At 39.3% G+C, this 13732-nt stretch overlaps 1 pseudogene across 1 annotated transcript in view; it reads left to right on the forward strand.

Moving 5' to 3' along the window:
* The first annotated feature begins 530 nt into the window (after positions 1–530).
* Positions 531–13732, forward strand: part of LOC310634807 (contactin-6-like) — a 185424-nt pseudogene continuing 172222 nt past the window's right edge. Inside the window, exon 1 of the transcript in view lies at positions 531–672. The product of the transcript in view is annotated as a contactin-6-like (transcript). The remainder of the gene's footprint in view (positions 673–13732) is intronic.

Raw genomic sequence — 13732 nt, forward strand, 5'->3', positions numbered from 1 at the left:
ATTATTACATTATCATTCTCAAAGTAGTGGTATTAACATCCCTGTTTTGCTTTCCACTTGCCTTTTGAAGTATAATACGTTCTGATTTAGATCTAGGAAATATATTACAAGCAAATTAATTTCACTGATAGCATGGGTTGTAAAGTATAGAGTATTTTCAGGTACCTTTATAGTATAGAAGAAAAGAATGTAGTCAGATTCTGCTATTTAAATGTATAGTTTGGATGACAGGAATAAGTTGTAATTATTTTTTTTAAAGACATTTGGCTGTTTGCATAAAATACTCCATTCAAAAGAAGGTTTTTCAAACTGTAAAATTTACAGTGAAATTTACAAGATGGGTATAAAAGTTAGTCTGCTGTAAAATATGATACAATATTTTAATATTTTAACTGTGCTTTTCATTGGTGCAGGTATGTTACAGCAACTACATAAAAATGAAACCCGAATAGCCTCTGTAAATTATAAGTATAATTTGATTTTTTTCCCCTCAAAGGTGGAAGCAAAATGGCACAGATATTGATCTTACCATGAGTTATCACTACAGGCTGGTTGGAGGCAGCTTGGCAATAAATAATCCACATAAGAAGCAGGATATTGGAACATACCAGTGCTTGGTCACAAATTCATTTGGAACGATTCTGGGGGGGAGAGCAAAGCTTCAGTTTGCATGTAAGTTTGGTGGTGGTGGGGAGAGCATATTTGATGTTCACATCCCTTTTATGCAATTATTTTGTGTACCAAAAACAATTTACTTGGCAATCAAAATAGCAATAAAATTTGCCACAAATTGGATGAACTTGCTCATGTTAACTTTGTCAAGCTCAGTTCCAAGTTCTTTTTATCTAGAAAACAGCATCAGTGAAAGAGATATTCAGGGCTTTGCAATAATTATCCACAGATGACGTAAAGGTCAAGAAAGATGAGCACAAATTACCGGTACTTTTTGGTTAATAGAGTTGTTGTGACAACCCCTTCCCACACTTTTCTTTTTTTGGGGGGATAGATTTTTTTTTCCATGTCCAGATTGCTATTTGTAAAAATATCTATTCCAAGCTAAGCAACAGGTTGGAAAATACAGTAATCACAAAAGAATAATGATGTCCAGCATAGTCACATAAATGTCACCTTCTGTAATTACCTTCCTGACATTTAACCACATTAACACTTCCTCACCTCTGCTTTGTAATTGGCACAGCATTGTGGTTTGCAGCTAAAATATGCAGTTGTCCTTTAAGCATAGATATAGCAATGCCTGGGAGTATGTGTGTGCATATGTGCAAGGCTTTGTGCACTAAAATTGGTAATAAGATCACTTATTTTTATGTTTCCCCCCCCCATTGTATTACCACCTATCATTAATTATTTAAATGATAAGCACAGTCTGATAAACACAACGTGAACATATTTTAACCAGAGATCATGGTACATAAAAACTTGGTTGTATTCCCTGCTTTAATGAAGCAGAGAAAAATTTACTTCAAAATGGTGAAGATTTGTTCAGAACCCCTGGCAATATTGCCCACCTTCTTTTAGCACAAATACTTTACCTTTAAAAAGATAAAATGGCTTTGCCACACCCAGCTCTATATGCTAATTCTAACAGTACTAACACAGATAGGGGAGCTCAGAAGAAGGGATATTAAAATTAGCACATTCTATCTCAATTGCTTCAGAAGTAATTTGGACTTTGTAATTTCTTTTCTCAAGGAGAGTGACCTTGAGGTTAGAGACAAAGTGTTCAGAGAAACTGATCTGCTCTCCTCCACTGATTTTTTGGAAGTTGCCTTTTGGTGTGTTATACTTATGCTACAAGCAGTGAACTGAGATGGAAGCTATAGGGAAAAGAAAATGTGAAGTCTGTTAGTACCCAGTTACAATTCATTAGAAGATTTAACACCATTTTCATGCATTAAACAAAGAACAAAGTTCCTAATTATACTACACATGTTAACCAGGTCTTCAAAGCAAGAATGTCTGAATCACACCTAACTACTGCTGTATTAAAAGTCACTAGGAGCAATTCTCACTGTTTTTCTCATCTTATTTAACCCTTTCCTCACTGCTCCCAGCTTTCCTCCCACCAAACATTAGCTGTTTATATAAAATGTTTCTTTTTCTGGATTATATCCTGAGCACTGATGAAGAGGACTATTATCTGCAGAAGCTTGTGCAATAATATTTTGATTAGTTTTAAGGTGTGTTGGGACTCTTTACTGCTCTTGGTGGAAAAGTCTAAAGCAGCTAACTTTCTGAAAACTGTAACACAAAAATTGTTAAGGGAGCTAGGGAAAGCTAAGTAAATAATGTGCCTCTTTAAATGGTTGACTTGACCAAGGATTTTCCAAGAACCTCAAAACAATACTCACATTGATTATATACCATATCAATGGACTCAAAACAAGCAGGTCATATGAGATAGGAATTCACCCGCATCCTAGAATTGAGCAGCTATAGAACAGTGAAATAATAGAAACAACTCACTTGTGTGAGATTTAAAAGCCCCAGATTTGATACAATTCAAAGACAAGTCTGGTTAACAAAAACAAAGATTTATTGAAGAAAAATTGAAAATAAAAAAAAGGAAAGCGGTTGAAAGCACGGCCTCTTAGACCCTTCCCAAATTGGATTGAGTTCAAAGAGTGCAAAAAGCAGTTTTCAAGCTATACATTTTACACCCTTTCACAATACAAGCCATGCCTAAGAACCCTCCCAACTCCCTTTTATTCTCTTAAGTCATTCTTTGAAGTTGATTTACACTTCTAAAGGGTCATCCTGACAATTTCCATCCATCTGCTATTATCTTATCTTGTTTACTTGTAATTTTCAATTTGGGCTGATGTTCCTCTTGTTATATATTTGGTTCTTGCAGGCATTAAGCAAGACAAAGTGTCCAAACAGCAACAATTTTATTTAACTCAGAACAGGGACAGAAGCAAGCTAATAGCTGCTGTACAACTATTTATATGGTTGGCCTCTAGGTGGCGACTAATAGCTTTGAAGGAGCAGTTTCCCACCCCAAATCTACTTAACTGCCCAGAGACAGCAAGTCTAGCTCAGCCCAGTAATGGTTACAACATACAGAAAGTAGGTCAACCATTAAGCAGTTAACATAAGCAAATGAATTGTACATACAATGCCAATACATTACACCCCTTCCCCCTGGATAGCAGAAACTCTAATTTGTTGTACATAATCTTGCAGATACTTAGGCAGCCTTCATGACCATTCAGAATGTCTAGGGGTTACAGGGAACTCCCGGTCTACCTGCTTGCCTGCCAGGCTGGGTAGACCAGGACTCTGGGGTTCAGTTGAGTCGAAGTGACTTGAGTTCCTTTGGCTGGCCATTCCTGGTCAGCCCACCCCAAAGTCTGATTGTGCAGTGAAGTCTGCAGGGCTGCTTCTCAGTTCAGTTTGCCTGTCCAGATCCTGGGAAACAGCTTGTGTGTCAGGAGGGGATTCTTCTATGGCCATTTCCCCATCACTATGCACAGGAGTTCTCTCAGAGCATGCAAACTGCTCTGTTGGATCGTTATCCTGCGGACCCTGAGTCTGACCCTCTTGGGAGTCCTGACCCAGAGACTGATCTGCTAACCGCTGACGCAGCTGATCAATGAGCTGGCAAATGATGTGCCCATCTTTCAGGACCATCTCATAGGAGAGTGGTCCTGACAACTTAACAATCTTTGCTGCCACCCACAAAGCCCCTTGCCCACACCCAGTCACCCACTTGTAAACCTCTTGGTGCCTTTGGGCATGAAGTGTCTGCTGTGACTCTGTTGGGGTGCAGCCTGTCCAGTTTAGTGATCAACCTTCTCCCCCAACAAAGCTCGGCTGGGCTTTTGCCCATGGCTGTGCAGGGTGTTGTGTGCTGGCATAGTAAAAAGTCAGCCAGCCTGTGGCGCCAATCCCCTGAGACAATTTGTTTCAGGGATTCCTTGGTCGTGCGGACCATGCATTCTGCCTAACCGTTCGACAATGGGTGAAAGGAAGCCGATATGGCGTGCCTTATGAGGTTGGCCCTGAGGAAGGCCTGGAATTCTGAAGCGGTGATCTGGGCCCCATTGTCAGAGAGTAAGATGTCTGGAAGCCCATGTGTTACAAATAGTTTCTGCAGCACCTGGATGGTCCTAGCAGTAGTCATAGTGGAAAATGGAACCACCTCCAACCATTTAGAGTGGCTATTGACCACTATTAAAAAATAGTTGTCCCTGAAAGGGTCTGGCAAAATCAACATGGATTCTTGACCATGATGTGTGTGTTTCCTCCCATCAGTGGACAGGGGCCTGCAGCATCTCCGGTCTGGATTGTTGACACGTGTAACACCCGTGTACTTAGGCAGCGACCAATAGATTTGAAGGAGCATTTTCCTGCCCCAAACCTACTTAACTGCCTGGAGACAGCAAGTCTACATCAGCCCAGTAACCGTTACAACATACAGAAAGTAGGTCAACCACCAAGCAACGGTTAACATAAGCAAATGAATTATACATACAATGCCAATACATTACACCTCTCTTACTGATAGTGATTTTTGTCCAAGGCGTAAGTTCCTGTCTCCTGGAGAGCTTTAAGCAAGTCATAATACGTTGTTTTTACTGTTTACCATTTGTGAGTCAATTTGCATGGGCAGGAAACAGATAGTCTCACACCTTGCTGTTATATTTTATACAATTTATAAGAATAAACTTTATTTATTTCCTTTACTTGTAATTTTGAAAGCACATTGTGAGCATTGTCGTAAAGGTGCCATCGTGATTAATATGGCCACTCACAAAATAGTCACTTACTCAAAGGCAACAGCCTAAAGTGCTCCTTGCTACTTTTTCAGCCTAACTGGACATCCCAACATGCTCCATTCCACACAACAGTCTTAACATTCCTTCTTATCCTGGGCCGATAGGCAAACTACCAAACAAAATCTAGGTTTCAGGCAAATCATTAGGTTTCAAGCATTATCCATTTTATTTTCCTGAATTTACTATAGCCATTCTGAGAGGAGGCGGAGGCAGAAACCCAGATCAAATAGAATTAACTCCAGATCATATCTCCTTGTATTTTGCCTAGATACCTAAGCAGGGCCATATTCAAAAACAACTAGAGCTAATTTGTGTTTTTTTCCCCTCCATTCCATTTTTTTAATCCTCATCTCTATATGGGCTTCTTGCTACACTAAGACAGAAATGATTTTAATTCTCATTAATAAAACATAGTTTTAAAATCAGTCTAATGTCACTATTTCTGTCACCAATGAAACATTAATTATCAATCATGTTCTGTTTCTATTATAAATGTCTCTGTCCTGAAAAGGTCAGTCAAAAGAAAGCATGTAGAAGATGAGATGATGCTTAGATTTTTTTTGTACCTGTGTAAAGGCAATCCTTTGCTTATGTCTGCTATGCTTTTGAGCATTTTAATTGGACTCTAAGATAACAGAATGTTGACAACTAAGTAGAATAAGAGTTATTGGAGAACAATCAAATTGGATGGAATGTTATAGGTCAGCTAGCCTAGCCCTTGTCTGATAGATCACTGTCTACTCCTCCAAAAGTCCTTCTTGAATTTAAACACTTAAAAATAAAAGTCATTACAAGATATCACAACCTCCCATTGGACAATGGCTCAGCTTCTGTGCTCTCCCACACTTCTGTTCCAGGAAAGTGATTGCAAAGTAGTTTTACATTTTCCTCGATGCATGTGTATGAAGTTCAAGCATAAAAGCATAAAATGCACTTATATGTAGGCAGAAGGAAGAGCTAAAAAAAAAAACCTTCACTGCCCACTTCTGTTTATTTGTTTATTGCTGAATTTATAAGGCTGCACAAATCAACAATGTGGTGTGAAACATACACCAAACTCACTCCATACAAACATAATGTCAAATCATACAGGAAATGTAAATATGAAATATAGAATATAAAATGGTGACCCATCACCACAATAAAAGCATACAAAAGGGGACTCAATTCAACTGACTTTGTTGACATTCTTTGCCTCATTCAGCTAATATTTGAGATGGAGAGTATCTGAGGTAGATTGATAATAGGAGAGTTTAGGAGCTTTTCTATATTAAATGGAGTAAAACTCCATTTATAGTATGGAGGGGTTCCTGGGGTCAACTTTGATATGTAATGAGCATTACATTCCTCATTACAATTCAGATAATTATACTCCTCAAAAAAGATCCTGTTGCATGTGTCATGGCTGACAAACATAATTTTGTAGTTGCCTGTGGACAGGACTTCTCAGTGGTGGCACATGATCTCTGGAATGTTTTCAATACTGAAATCCCTAAGAGCTTAGTTTAGTATTACGGCAGTCTTCCCTTTATAAGGTAAAGTTAAAGGTTCCCCTGCACATGCGTGCTAGTTGTTTCCAACTTTAGGGGCCGGTGCTCATCTCCGTTTCAAAGCCGAAGAGCCAGCGCTTGTCTGAGGACGTCTCCGTGGTCATGTGGCCAGCATGACTAGATGCCAAAGGCGCACGGAACGCTGTTACCTTCCCACCGTAGTGGTCCCTATTTTTCTACTTGCATTTTTACGTGCTTCTGAACTGCTAGGTTGGCAGAAGCTGGGACGAGTAACAGGCGCTCACTCTGTTACGCAGCACTCGGGATTCGACCCACCAAACTGCTGACCTTCTGATCGACAAGCTCAGTGTCCTAATCCACTGAGCCACCGCGTCCCTTCCCTTTATAAAGGGTTTTATTTCATTTTCATTTTCCACCTTCCAAACTTTTAAATACATATTTTGTGTAGTTTAAATTTATCTTATTTTATATTTTAAGTTTTAAAACTATGTTGTAAACTTCTTCAAAAAGGACTATACAGAAAGCTGTGTAGAAAATCATCATCATCCTTTTTTTCCATTTTTGCTTTTTCTACATGGAGAAAGCAGGGATTGAACATGGGAATGTCTGAATAGCAAACATGACATCTATATTTGGTTGCAGTCAATTAAGGCAAAGCCCCCTAACTTACATTTTTATTCTACTTCTCTGTAAGTTTAATGTTTAAGATAGTCATAGAACTATCATTGTTTTGGTGTCTTTTGCTATTCTTGCAATTCTTTTTGATTGCATCATTTCCCACCCCCCTATATAGGAATTTCAACATAATCTGAAAAGGTTGTCTTACATAAAACTGAGAAGTAACTATATTCTCACTTGGTACAATATATTGGAGGGAATAGTTCTTAAAAGGTGCCAGATATGCGGTTAAAGGCTTCAGGTAGCAGGTAATGGAAAAGAATTCCCAGAATCATGTTATGTTCAATTCTGCTTTCTTCACGAAAAGTTTCTCCTAAACGAGCTTAACTAACAATCTGTATTAATGTTTTATACTTGGCCATCACAGATTTAATTTCTCCACTGCCACTCCGCATTATTGCTTGCAGGCAAGCTCACTGCCATAATTCACACAGCTCAATAGCTTGGCTCGGTTGCAGAAAACTAGTTGCAGGAATGTCAATTTCTGTGGTGGCTATAATGTGTTGTTCTCCAAGTTGCCAAGTGGTGATAAATCTGTATTCAGGAGTGCATTCAGGGTGAGTATCTAATCAATAAATGTGGTTATTTGTTTTCTTTCCCAATTAACTGCATTAGGAATAGATTTCTCTTTCAAAAACACAGGCACAGAGAGAAAGGGAAGTTTCAAGCATTAAATGAAAATGTTTAATACTGCACTGTACAAGATACATAGAAAGTCAACTGCATGTTGATAAATGCTTGGACTTACTCTGACATTCATAGAGTCAGATGATGTTGCAGTGGTGCTCAGATATGCTGCAAAATGGTCTCTCCACACTATTTAAATAACATTAATTTGGGAAGAATCTAATATGTAGCTCCAGTGTATACCAGCTTTGAAGAGTAATGGTGTACAATACAGCAAACATTAGCTTTCGTATATCAATATCCAACTGGTGGAAAGAGTCATGCTACAACATCTCTCATGAAATAACAATAACATTAGAACGGAATATTACTTTATCTTTGTACTCAGATACTGGGATTTGATTTCTCTTTTGTGCTTTGCTATCTTTTGATATCTTTACTGCTTCAGTGATATTTTTCTTTCTGTTCTATGCCATCTTGACACTTTCTATGTGATACATTTTCCTCATTATTTTTGTAAAGAAAATGGCTAAGGATTTTTGAATCAGTTTATTGGTATTTCAATATAGAATTGATATTTTAATGATATTAATATAGATTTAATATTTGGCCTTTGCGATTGGCAATCAGACAAAGCTGGTTGCCCTGTTTTTGTTGTGGAATGGAGGGAGCGTGTCTTTCACAGAGAGCAAAGGGACAATTTTTGGTGTGCAAGACAAGGGTAAAGGCAGACCCCTCTTAGGAGTTCACAGAGTATATCTACCGGGAATAGTTATGCAGATAAATGCTTTAGTCTGGCAAGATTCATTTTATAGGTGAGCAACAATAAAGAAATTGCTGTTGAGTAGCTCCTTGTGTTGTTCTTGGTTCCTTGAATCTGACAATTTTTAAGCTTTTCGTTTTATTTCCTTAATTCTACATTCTATGGAATATCATGTTGTCCATTTTAATATTCACATCCCAGAAAGTACAGAATTAAGAGACATGAAGGGAATATTAAACTGGATAGCTAGTGCTGGCTGAACACTAATCACAAAATAGATCTACAAATATTTTTTTTTATTTATTTATTTTAATTCCATTTATATCCCGCCCTTCTCCGAAGACTCAGGGCAGCTTACAAGCTTAGCAGTAGCCTTCATTCTATGTATATGCCTGCTTATTAGGGCTTTCACACACACCCCAAGCGGCATTATTACAAAGTCAGCTTAATTGCCCCCAACAATCTGGGTCCTCATTTTACCTACCTCGGAAGGATGGAAGGCTGAGTCAACCTTGAGCCTGGTGGGATGCGAACCTGCACTAATTGCAGGCAGCTGGTGTTACTTAAGGAGGCATTAGCCCACTGCTCCACCAAGGCTCAACATCAGCATCCTGGCACAATACAGCAGACTTTTTTTCCCCCCAAAATTATTGCAGAAGCAATAGAAATTTAGAAAAGCATCCTAATAATTTAAGCAAGGAGGAAGAGGATCAACTATCACCTGATTGGTGATTAGCAACTAGTTCTGGTCATTCCATTCTATTCTGCATCTTTTTGCAGCATTTAGTTCAAATATGCTCTGAAGAGGCTAGAAACACGGCTACTGAAAAATCAGCACATATTCATTGCTTTTCATACCACAACCCAGATGTCATTTCACAAATAAATAGCAGCTGTGAAAACTTACACTCTATATTTAGAAGCTAATTTCAAGTACAGGTTTTTGAATTACTAGATAACACAAGCCAGGATCACAATAATGAACCTCTGTGGTGCAATAATGTTCAAAGGCTGCATAAATGTATAGATGCATTGATTTCATGCTCAGGTTTAAATGTTATCATCTGTGACAGAGTTTAAGCTTCCTTAATAAGTGTACAGTCACAAGATAAACAGAATTGATAAATGACAACTATAAACCTTTCAGAACCAAGTGTGAACAGTAATATACAAAGGGAAATCATCCTGTTTGGATTTCTAATCTTTCAAAGTAGTAGAAAAGGTTTTCTGATTTTACATATGCAGAACTGTGACTTTCAGGGGGTTATTTAAAAATGAATATTTGTCTTTGAACTTCTTTATGTATCAGCTTCTTAAGTTTTGTTAGTTTATAATTTAAATGTCCCAGTATTACATTATTACATTTTAAAAAAAAACAGGAGGAAGTGAGGGTGTGCATTGTTTGAATGGGTTTGTGTATGTATAAGTACATTGCAATTTTAATCTCAATTAGATTATATATATAATAATTCCCTAATCAGAGTAGATTCAATTGGACATGAAGAAAATTAACATGTGTGAGAGAGTGGGGGAAGAATCAGAAAATAGCATTTCAAAAACATCTTTGGTCATGATTATTCAATTGTATGTGATTTTCCATTTATCCAGTGAAACTCTAGATGACAAACAAAATACAGATAGTCCTCATTTAGAAATCACAGTTGTGACCAGCTACTTGGCTATTAAGCAAAGCAGTCACTAAAGGTAACCAAACTGCCCTTATGCTCTCATTTCAGCTTTTCTTTGCATTATAGACCTGCAAAGGTTGTACAGGTGAGGATAACACTAAATAAAGCAATTACTAAATGAGAAGTACCGAATAAACAAATACATTAAAACCAAGAAGAAGATTGAGTTGATGCTCCCTAAAATATTAATTTTAATCATTTAATATTAATTATTTTTGTTTATCACATACACCTGTGCCAAAGCGCCAGTAACTTAAACATCTTGGCCACACTATCCAGAAAACAGCTGACTTTTCCCAGCCTTCTGAAAAACAAGTAAAGTTGAGGCCAACTGTAGGGGAGGCAGTTCCATACGGCATATGCCATAATAAAAAAGTTCTTCTAGGTGACACTGCAACATTGAAGTGGTCCAGAGAAGCTCCACTCTGCCAAATATAGGTCAAAACCATTGGGGATAGGCAGTCCTGTGAGTAACCTAGTCCCATTACATACAGGGCATTAAAAGGTGATGTATGGCAGGTGGATTTGTAGTGAAAACCCACTCTAAGACAATGCATTTCATATAATTGTGCTACCTGGGCAATCTGCAGCATATTCATAATAATGACAGCTGTCACAGGCCGCTCCACGTGGCCGCACTGACAGCTGTCAAAGGAATCGCGCATGCGCAGTCACGCTCCGCGGCCTGTCAAGACCGTCTACACGCGGCCGTTTGACAGCTGTCAAACGCCGCGCATGCGCCCTGCCCACGAGCTGTCAAAACCGCGGGCTGTCAAAACAGCGGCAGCCACTAACTGTCAAACTGGCGCATGCACCCCAGCCGCGAACTCTGACAGCAGCTAGCTGTCAAAATACCGGCTGCCCGCCAAAGCCAGCTGACGGGATTCCCCCAGCTAACGCGCTTGCGCTATCACTGGGGAAATGTCAAAACTGCCAGCTGACTATTGGCACACGATCCCTCGGCGGGAAGAACACCCGCACCTGATTTGCTGTCCCGTTTGACAGCTGCCTATATAAGGCATGTTTGTACCGTTCTGTTTTGTCCGGGCTATGTCAAATAAAGGCTGTTGAATGAAGACGCGTCTCCCTCGTCCTTGCTGCCGCCAATTCACAATCCATGGTGCAACCAATACTATATGTACCACTGAATCCTGGACAAGGACAGGTCCATGTAGAATTCATTGCAGTGGTCCTATTGGGAGGTGACTAAGCCATGAGTGACCATGACCAGTGCTTCCTGATCCAGGAAAAGGCACAAATGTTACATTAAATGTATTCATGTGATGTCCTTTTTGGCCACAGCTGCTTTTTTGGCCAAAAAGCCATAGTGATTCTCAAATTATGCAGCAATTATGCAGCAATTCAGTTGTGGGGGGGAATGTAATCCCATTCAAAGTTATGATGGAAAATCACTAGTTCCAGGGGACCCTAAAATTCATAGATACTCAGACAGATAAGTTGAGCTAAAGCCATTTGTTCCACATCCAGATCCATAAAGCCTCCAGGCTCCAAGGGCGCATTTCAACAGCATTGAATGGTTCAGGTACAGTATAACAGTGCCAATATATGTCCTCACCAGCATTTTAATAGAGGTGTTAAACAGGATTGGGGAGGCAACTAGCAGTCCACAAAGCAAAGACTTCTGGACTTCTCTTCCCTTCTCATACCCACCAAAAAGGAAAAAAAAAGAAAAGAGGGAAAGAAAAACAACCTCTGCCTAGAACATCCTTGGAAGAAGAAAAACCCCTGAAGAACATTCACTCCTAATCCCTTAGGCCAAGGGTGTCAAACTGACAGCCTGCAGGCTGGACACATCATGAGGAAACTGTGCCCACCCCATTGCCGGCAATGGGGAAAAAACTAATATGTCGCAAGACATCACGTGACGTCGCGAGTTTGAGATGTCTCCCTTAGGCTGTCCCAGAATTATTAATGTAAGAACAGTTGCTGACAGATCAAGGAAAACCAAAATTCATATACTTTTCTCATCCCAAGATCACCAGAGTTTATCTGCAAACAGAATCATTGTCATCTATAATCTGCACTGAATCCTGATTACAATGGGTTATGTTTAGATAACCTTCATTCTCTAGAACACTTTGAAGTCAAGGTTAGGAACTAGATGAAAATTTCCCAAAATGACTTCTGAAGGAGGGAACAAACCTCTGTTCCTTTAAGGGAGGTGGAAACATCTCTTCTCACAGAGAGGCAACGATCACCCCTAGAATTCCACTAGATTTAGCCTCCTGTAACGCCATCACCAACTAACTAACCTATAGGTGGCAAGATAGCACTTAACATTATGATGTGCCATCAAGCTGGTGTCAAGCTGGTGTTACCTTAAAGGTAAAGGTAAAGGTTCCCCCGCACATGCGTGCTAGTCGTTTCTGACTCTAGGGGCCAGTCCAGTGCTCATCTCTGTTTCAAAGCCGAAGAGCCAGCGCTTGTCCGAGGACGTCTCCATGGTCATGTGGCCGCCATGACTAGACGCCAAAGGCGCACAGAATGCTGTTACCTTCCCACCGTAGTGGTCCCTATTTTTCTACTTGCATTTTTACGTGCTTTCAAACTGCTAGGTTGGCAGAAGCTGGGACAAGTAACAGGCACTCACTCTGCTACGCGGCACTCGGGATTCGACCCGCCAAACTGCCAACCTTCTGATCGACAAGCTCAGCGTCCTAACCCACTGAGCCACCATGTCTTTCTCCTGGAAGATCTGTTTCCAATCTGTTTCTGCAGATTTTTCAGTGGTTCCTCCATTGCTGTTGTAATTGAGTCCATTCCGAATGGCAAGTAATTGGGGGAAAATTCTCAAAACATGGTTATTCTTAGTTGATTTGTTTAAGAACCTAAGTTCTAATAGACATAGTTAGATCTTAAAAGGGAAATTACCAGGAAATACCAGAGTTTTAGGTTTCAGCACCCTAAAAGAAGGCAGTAACAAATGACTTTCATATTGTTGCAAAATAATGAACATGTCCACAAAGTCACAAAAAATCAAGCTCAATTTAAAAGAAACAAAATCTTTTACTAATTGGGGGATGCTGAAGTTGTAGACAGCTCCCAATAGTGCATTTTTTTATCTAGTATGAAAACAAAAATTTTAAGTGCCCATGGAGTGCTTTTTAATCCTTGTTCCAAATTAGTCTTTCAACTTGTTTTAAATATTTGCTGTCTTGGTCTATTTAAAACTTAGGAAATAAATAGGTAAAAATTAGGATAGATGATAGATAGATGGTAGAAGGATGATAGATGGATGATAGATAAATAGGAGAGAGAGACAGAAAGAGAGAGAGAGAGAGATCTTTGTCAGAATTATTATTCTCAGAGCCAAAGTAAACATTTCCTATGTAAACAATATATTTTATTGCAAGTATAAGAGGGAAGTAGGTAAACTTATCATCTTTAATGAATTGGAAAGTAGATCTTACATATTCCATATGCATTACATAACACAATTGGAATCCACACCATTTCCCTATACAATTAGAAGACAGAGATTGTGTGGTCATTATGCAAATAAATAAGAAATAAGCCACAGTCACCATTTCCCATGAGTGTGATATAACAGAATAACAGAGTTGGAACGGACCTTGGAGGTCTTCTAGTCCCACTCCCTGCTCAAGCAGGAAACCCTATATGGGGGTGTCAAACTGCCAGCCCATG

Source organism: Vipera ursinii (assembly GCF_947247035.1).
Source record: "Vipera ursinii genome assembly, chromosome: 2".
Lineage (NCBI taxonomy): Eukaryota > Metazoa > Chordata > Lepidosauria > Squamata > Viperidae > Vipera > Vipera ursinii.